The sequence below is a fragment of the Rutidosis leptorrhynchoides genome, chromosome 11 (genome assembly GCF_046630445.1).
Source record: "Rutidosis leptorrhynchoides isolate AG116_Rl617_1_P2 chromosome 11, CSIRO_AGI_Rlap_v1, whole genome shotgun sequence".
Taxonomy (NCBI): Eukaryota; Viridiplantae; Streptophyta; class Magnoliopsida; order Asterales; family Asteraceae; genus Rutidosis; species Rutidosis leptorrhynchoides.
In genome coordinates this window covers 344,820,071-344,827,061 of record NC_092343.1, presented here as the reverse complement: position 1 = coordinate 344,827,061, position 6,991 = coordinate 344,820,071, and positions in this window count along the sequence as shown.

The window sequence follows — 6,991 nt, the reverse complement described above, 5'->3', positions numbered from 1 at the left end:
TGTTGGGATGATTGTTGTAGTTGTTGTTGTTGTTGTTGTTGTTGTTGTTGTTGGGCCGTTTATTGTAGTTGCGATTGATGTTGCGATTGTTGGGATAATTGTTGCGATTATTGTTGTAATTGCTGTTGTTGTTGTATTGGTGATTCTTATCACCGTTTTCCTCCCACTTTCTTTTGACTTGCTTCACATTGGCCTCTTCAGCAGTCTGTTCTTTAATTCTTTCTTCAATCTGGTTCACTAGTTTGTGAGCCATTCTACATGCCTGTTGTATGGAGGCGGGCTCGTGTGAACTTATATCTTCTTGGATTCTTTCCGGTAATCCTTTCACAAACGCGTCGATCTTCTCTTCCTCATCTTCGAATGCACCCGGACACAATAGGCACAATTCTGTGAATCGTCTTTCGTACGTGGTAATATCAAATCCTTGGGTTCGTAACCCTCTAAGTTCTGTCTTGAGCTTATTGACCTCGGTTCTGGGATGGTACTTCTCGTTCATCAAGTGCTTGAATGCTGACCATGGTAGTGCGTACGCATCGTCTTGTCCCACTTGCTCTAGATAGGTATTCCACCATGTTAATGCAGAACCTGTGAAGGTATGCGTAGCGTACTTCACTTTGTCCTCTTCAGTACACTTACTTATGGCAAACACCGATTCGACCTTCTCGGTCCACTGTTTCAATCCGATCGGTCCTTCGGTTCCATCAAATTCCAAAGGTTTGCAGGCAGTGAATTCTTTGTAGGTGCATCCTACACGATTTCCTGTACTGCTAGATCCAAGGTTATTGTTGGTATGTAGCGCAGCCTGTACTGCGGCTATGTTTGAAGCTAGAAAAGTACAGAATTCCTCTTCATTCATATTCACGGTGTGTCGAGTAGTCGGTGCCATTTCCTTCAAAATAGTCAAATGGAACAAGTTAATCATACAGAATATTAAGAGTAGTTAATAGTATTTCGTAGCATAATATGAACTCATTTATAAAAGCTTTTTCTTCATATTAGCGTTTTATAAGTTTAAATTCGGGTAGTACCTACCCGTTAAGTTCATACTTAGTAGCTAATATACAATTCAACTACTACAATTCTATATGAAAAACTGATTATAATAATATTTCGCGTTCAAACTTTTACACAATATTTTACAAACTTACAATACCGCTTATTTTACGTATAGCATGAAATATAGCACACAATAAATTTGATACAAGATGGTTGTGAAGATAATTCTAGCTAGCACACAAGTCGTTCAGCAAAGGCAATAAAGACACGTAATTCATACGTCCAGAAACAAGTCATGCATTCTGGTTTTACTAGGATTACTTCCCATCCTTGGTCTTGTGGAACATAACCGTTATGGCCGTTGATAAGACAGCGTGTTGTAACATCGTCAAAGGGACGAGGGTTACGTAATGTCCAACAGTCCCGTAACAATCTAAAAACCTCATTTCTTACCCCAATTACCGACTCCGTCACTTGTGGAAACGTTTTGTTTAATAGTCGTAGCCCGATGTTCTTGTTCTCACTTTGGTGAGAAGCGAACATTACTAATCCGTAAGCATAACATGCTTCTTTATGTTGCATGTTAGCCGCTTTTTCTAAATCACGAAGTCCAATATTCGGATATATTGAGTCAAAATAATTTCTTAACCCATTGCGTAAAATAGCATTTGGGTTCCCCGCAATATATGCGTCAAAGTAAACACATCGTAACTTATGGATTTCCCAATGTGATATCCCCCATCTTTTGAACGAAAGCCTTTTATAAACCAAGGCATTCTTGGAACGTTCTTCGAATGTCTTACAAACTGATCTCGCCTTAAATAGTTGTGCCGAAGAATTCTGACCGACTCTAGACAAGATTTCATCAATCATGTCTCCGGGTAGGTCTCTTAAAATATTGGGTTGTCTATCCATTTTGTGTTTTTATACTGTAAAATAGACAAGAGTTAGATTCATAAAAAAAATACTTATTAATACAAGCAATTTTTACATATATCATAAAGCATAAGCACACTATATTACATATATTACACCACACGAATACAACTATCTTATTCCGACTCGCTTGTTTCTTCTTTTTCGGTTTTGGTTCGTTTTGCCAAGTTTCTAGGGATATATGATGTTCCCCTAATACGAGCCGTCGTTTTCCACATTGGTTTAGAAAAACCTGGTGGTTTAGAGGTTCCCGGGTCATTGTTACAACTTAAGGACTTCGGGGGTTGACGATACATATAAAGTTCATCGGGGTTGAAATTAGATTTCTCTATTTTTATGCCCTTTCCCTTATTATTTTCTTTTGCCTTTTTAAATTCTGTTGGGGTAATTTCTATAACATCATCAGAATTCTCGTCGGAATTCGATTCATCGGAGAATTGGTAATCCTCCCAATATTTTGCTTCCTTGGCGGAAACACCATTGACCATAATTAACCTTGGTCGGTTGGTTGAGGATTTTCTTTTACTTAACCGTTTTATTATTTCCCCCACCGGTTCTACTTCTTCATCCGGTTCCGATTCTTCTTCCGGTTCCGATTCTTCTTCCGGTTCCGACTCTTCTTCCGGTTCCTCTTCGGGAACTTGTGAATCAGTCCACGAATCATTCAAATTTACATTCGACTCTTCATTATTATTAGGTGAGTCAATGGGACTTGTTCTAGAGGTAGATATCTATCACATAATATCAAACGCGTTAAGAGATTAATATATCACATAATATTCACATGTTAAAAATATATAGTTTCCAACAAAATTTGTTAAGCAATCATTTTTTAAGTAAACACGGTCGAAGTCCAGACTCACTAATGCATCCTAACAAACTCGATAAGACACACTAATGCAAATTTTCTGGTTCTCTAAGACCAACGCTCTGATACCAACTGAAATGTCCCGTTCTTATTGATTAAAAACGTTCCATATTAATTGATTTCGTTGCGAGGTTTTGACCTCTATATGAGACGTTTTTCAAAGACTGCATTCATTTTAAAACAAACCATAACCTTTATTTCATCAATAAAGGTTTAAAAAGCTTTACGTAGATTATCAAATAATGATAATCTAAAATATCCTGTTTACACACGACCATTACATAATGGTTTACAATACAAATATGTTACAACAAAATAAGTTTCTTGAATGCAGTTTTTACATAATATCATACAAGCATGGACTCCAAATCTCGTCCTTATTTAAGTATGCGACAGCGGAAGCTCTTAATAATCACCTGAGAATAAACATGCTTAAAACGTCAACAAAAATATTGGTGAGTTATAGGTTTAACCTATATATATCAAATCATAATAATAGACCACAAGATTTCATATTTCAATACACATCCCATACATAGAGATAAAAATCATTCATATGGTGAACACCTGGTAACCGACATTAACAAGATGCATATATAAGAATATCCCCATCATTCCGGGACACCCTTCGGATATGATATAAATTTCGAAGTACTAAAGCATCCGGTACTTTGGATGGGGTTTGTTAGGCCCAATAGATCTATCTTTAGGATTCGCGTCAATTAGGGTGTCTGTTCCCTAATTCTTAGATTACCAGACTTAATAAAAATGGGCATATTCGATTTCGATAATTCAACCATAGAATGTAGTTTCACGTACTTGTGTCTATTTTGTAAATCATTTACAAAACCTGCATGTATTCTCATCCCAAAATGTTAGATTTTAAAAGTGGGACTATAACTCACTTTCACAGATTTTTACTTCGTCGGGAAGTAAGACTTGGCCACTGGTTGATTCACGAACCTATAACAATATATACATATATATCAAAGTATGTTCAAAATATATTTACAACACTTTTAATATATTTTGATGTTTTAAGTTTATTAAGTCAGCTGTCCTCGTTAGTAACCTACAACTAGTTGTCCACAGTTAGATATACAGAAATAAATCGATAAATATTATCTTGAATCAATCCACGACCCAGTGTATACGTATCTCAGTATTGATCACAACTCAAACTATACATATTTTGGAATCAACCTCAACCCTGTATAGCTAACTCCAACATTCACATATAGAGTGTCTATGGTTGTTCCGAAATATATATAGATGTGTCGACATGATAGGTCGAAACATTGTATACGTGTCTATGGTATCTCAAGAGTACATAATATACAATACAAGTTGATTAAGTTATGGTTGGAATATATTTGTTACCAATTTTCACGTAGCTAAAATGAGAAAAATTATCCAATCTTGTTTTACCCATAACTTCTTCATTTTAAATCCGTTTTGAGTGAATCAAATTGCTATGGTTTCATATTGAACTATATTTTATGAATCTAAACAGAAAAATTATAGGTTTATAGTCGGAAAAATAAGTTACAAGTCATTTTTGTAAAGGTAGTCATTTCAGTCGAAAGAACGACGTCTAGATGACCATTTTAGAAAACATACTTCCACTTTGAGTTTAACCATAATTTTTGGATATAGTTTCATGTTCATAATAAAAGTCATTTTCTCAGAATAACAACTTTTAAATCAAAGTTTATCATAGTTTTTAATTAACTAACCCAAAACAGCCCGCGGTGTTACTACGACGGCGTAAATCCGGTTTTACGGTGTTTTTCGTGTTTCCAGGTTTTAAATCATTAAGTTAGCATATCATACAGATATAGAACATGTGTTTAGTTAATTTTAAAAGTCAAGTTAGAAGGATTAATTTTTGTTTGCGAACAAGTTTAGAATTAACTAAACTATGTTCTAGTGATTACGAGTTTAAACCTTCGAATAAGATAGTTTTATATATATGAATCGAATGATGTTATGAACATCATTACTACCTCAAGTTTAGTAGGTAAACCTACTGGAAGTGACAAGAAATGATCTAGCTTCAAAGGATCTTGGATGGCTTGAAAGTTCTTGAAGTAGGATCATGACACGAAAACAAGTTCAAGTAAGATCATCACTTGAAATAAGATTGTTATAGTTATAGAAATTGAACCGAAGTTTGAATATGATTATTACCTTGTATTAGAATGATAACCTACTGTAAGAAACAAAGATTTCTTGAGGTTGGATGATCACTTTACAAGATTGGAAGTGAGCTAGCAAACTTGAAAGTATTCTTGATTTTATGTAACTAGAACTTATAGAATATATGAAGAATACTTAGAACTTGAAGATAGAACTTGAGAGAGATCAATTAGATGAATAAAATTGAAGAATGAAAGTGTTTGTAGGTGTTTTTGGTCGTTGGTGTATGGATTAGATATAAAGGATATGTAATTTTGTTTCCATGTAAATAAGTCATGAATGATTACTCATATTTTTGTAATTTTATGAGATATTTCATGCTAGTTGCCAAATGATGGTTCCCACATGTGTTAGGTGACTCACATGGGCTGCTAAGAGCTGATCATTGGAGTGTATATACCAATAGTACATACATCTAAAAGCTGTGTATTGTACGAGTACGAATACGGGTGCATACGAGTAGAATTGTTGATGAAACTGAACGAGGATGTAATTGTAAGCATTTTTGTTAAGTAGAAGTATTTTGATAAGTGTCTTGAAGTCTTTCAAAAGTGTATGAATACATATTAAAACACTACATGTATATACATTTTAACTGAGTCATTAAGTCATCGTTAGTCGTTACATGTAAATGTTGTTTTGAAACCTTTAGGTTAACGATCTTGTTGAATGTTGTTAACCCATTGTTTATTATAACAAATGAGATGTTAAATTATTATATTATCATGATATTATGATATATAATATATCTTAGTATGATGTATATACAGTTAAATGTCGTTACAACGATAATCGTTACATATATGTCTCGTTTCGAAATCATTAAGTTAGTAGTCTTATTTTTACATATGTATTTCATTGTTAATACACTTAATAATATATTTACTTATCATTTAACATAATTAACCAAGTGTATCAATATCTTAATATGATTCATATGTACCTAGTAAGACGTTGTTATAACGATAATCGTTATATATATCGTTTTCGAGTTTCTTAAATTAATAGTCTCATTTTTATGTATATAACTCATTGTTAAAATACCTAATGAGATACATACTTATAATAAAAACATGTTAACTATATATATAACCATATATATGTCATCGTATAGTTTTTACAAGTTTTAACGTTCGTGAATCACCGGTCAACTTGGGTGGTCAATTGTCTATATGAAACATATTTCAATTAATCAAGTCTTAACAAGTTTGATTGCTTAACATGTTGGAAAATATTTAATCACGTAAATATCAATCTCAATTAATATATATAAACATGGAAAAGTTCGGGTCACTACATTTAGTAACCTAACTTTCAATTGCATTAAAGTTACAGTAACTCTGAAGCAACAATTGAACTAACTAAATTGATAAACATGAAATCGTAGCTACACAAAGAAAAGAAAAGGCTTACTCAAGTGAAATCGATTTATAGATCTGGGAATTGTGGATTGTTTTTTTTTTCTTCAGGGTTTGGATGTTTAGAGGAAAGAGGAGCGATGATTGGGTTTTTGAACGGCTGATATACTCCGTATAATGAATAGATGGTGGGCTTCTGCGTGATTATTATTAATACAAATTATTTTTAATTTTTAATTAATAAGTAATTATGATATCATTCAGTGTGCTTAAAATATTTTAAAATTTTTTTTTTGACTTTTTTTTTTATACTTGAAAATTGTGTATTTATGACATCATCATTTTAACATTTTAATAGAAATTATAGATAGATAATATATACTCCAATATTTTCTAAAAATGTATTATGGACTAAGCTGGGTCTGAGGGAGTACATCTGTACATGTTTTCTCTCAAAGGTCCAACGGCCCACTATGAAAATTAATAGAGGCCTGAAACATGGATGGGCTATCTCACTTTAAGTCCGGTCTTCAAGACTGTTGCTCATTGAGCGTATTATAAATAAACCCTAGCTCCATTTTACATTTCCACTTGCTCATTTTCACTGCCTAAACTTCATTTCTCTTCGTTTCAG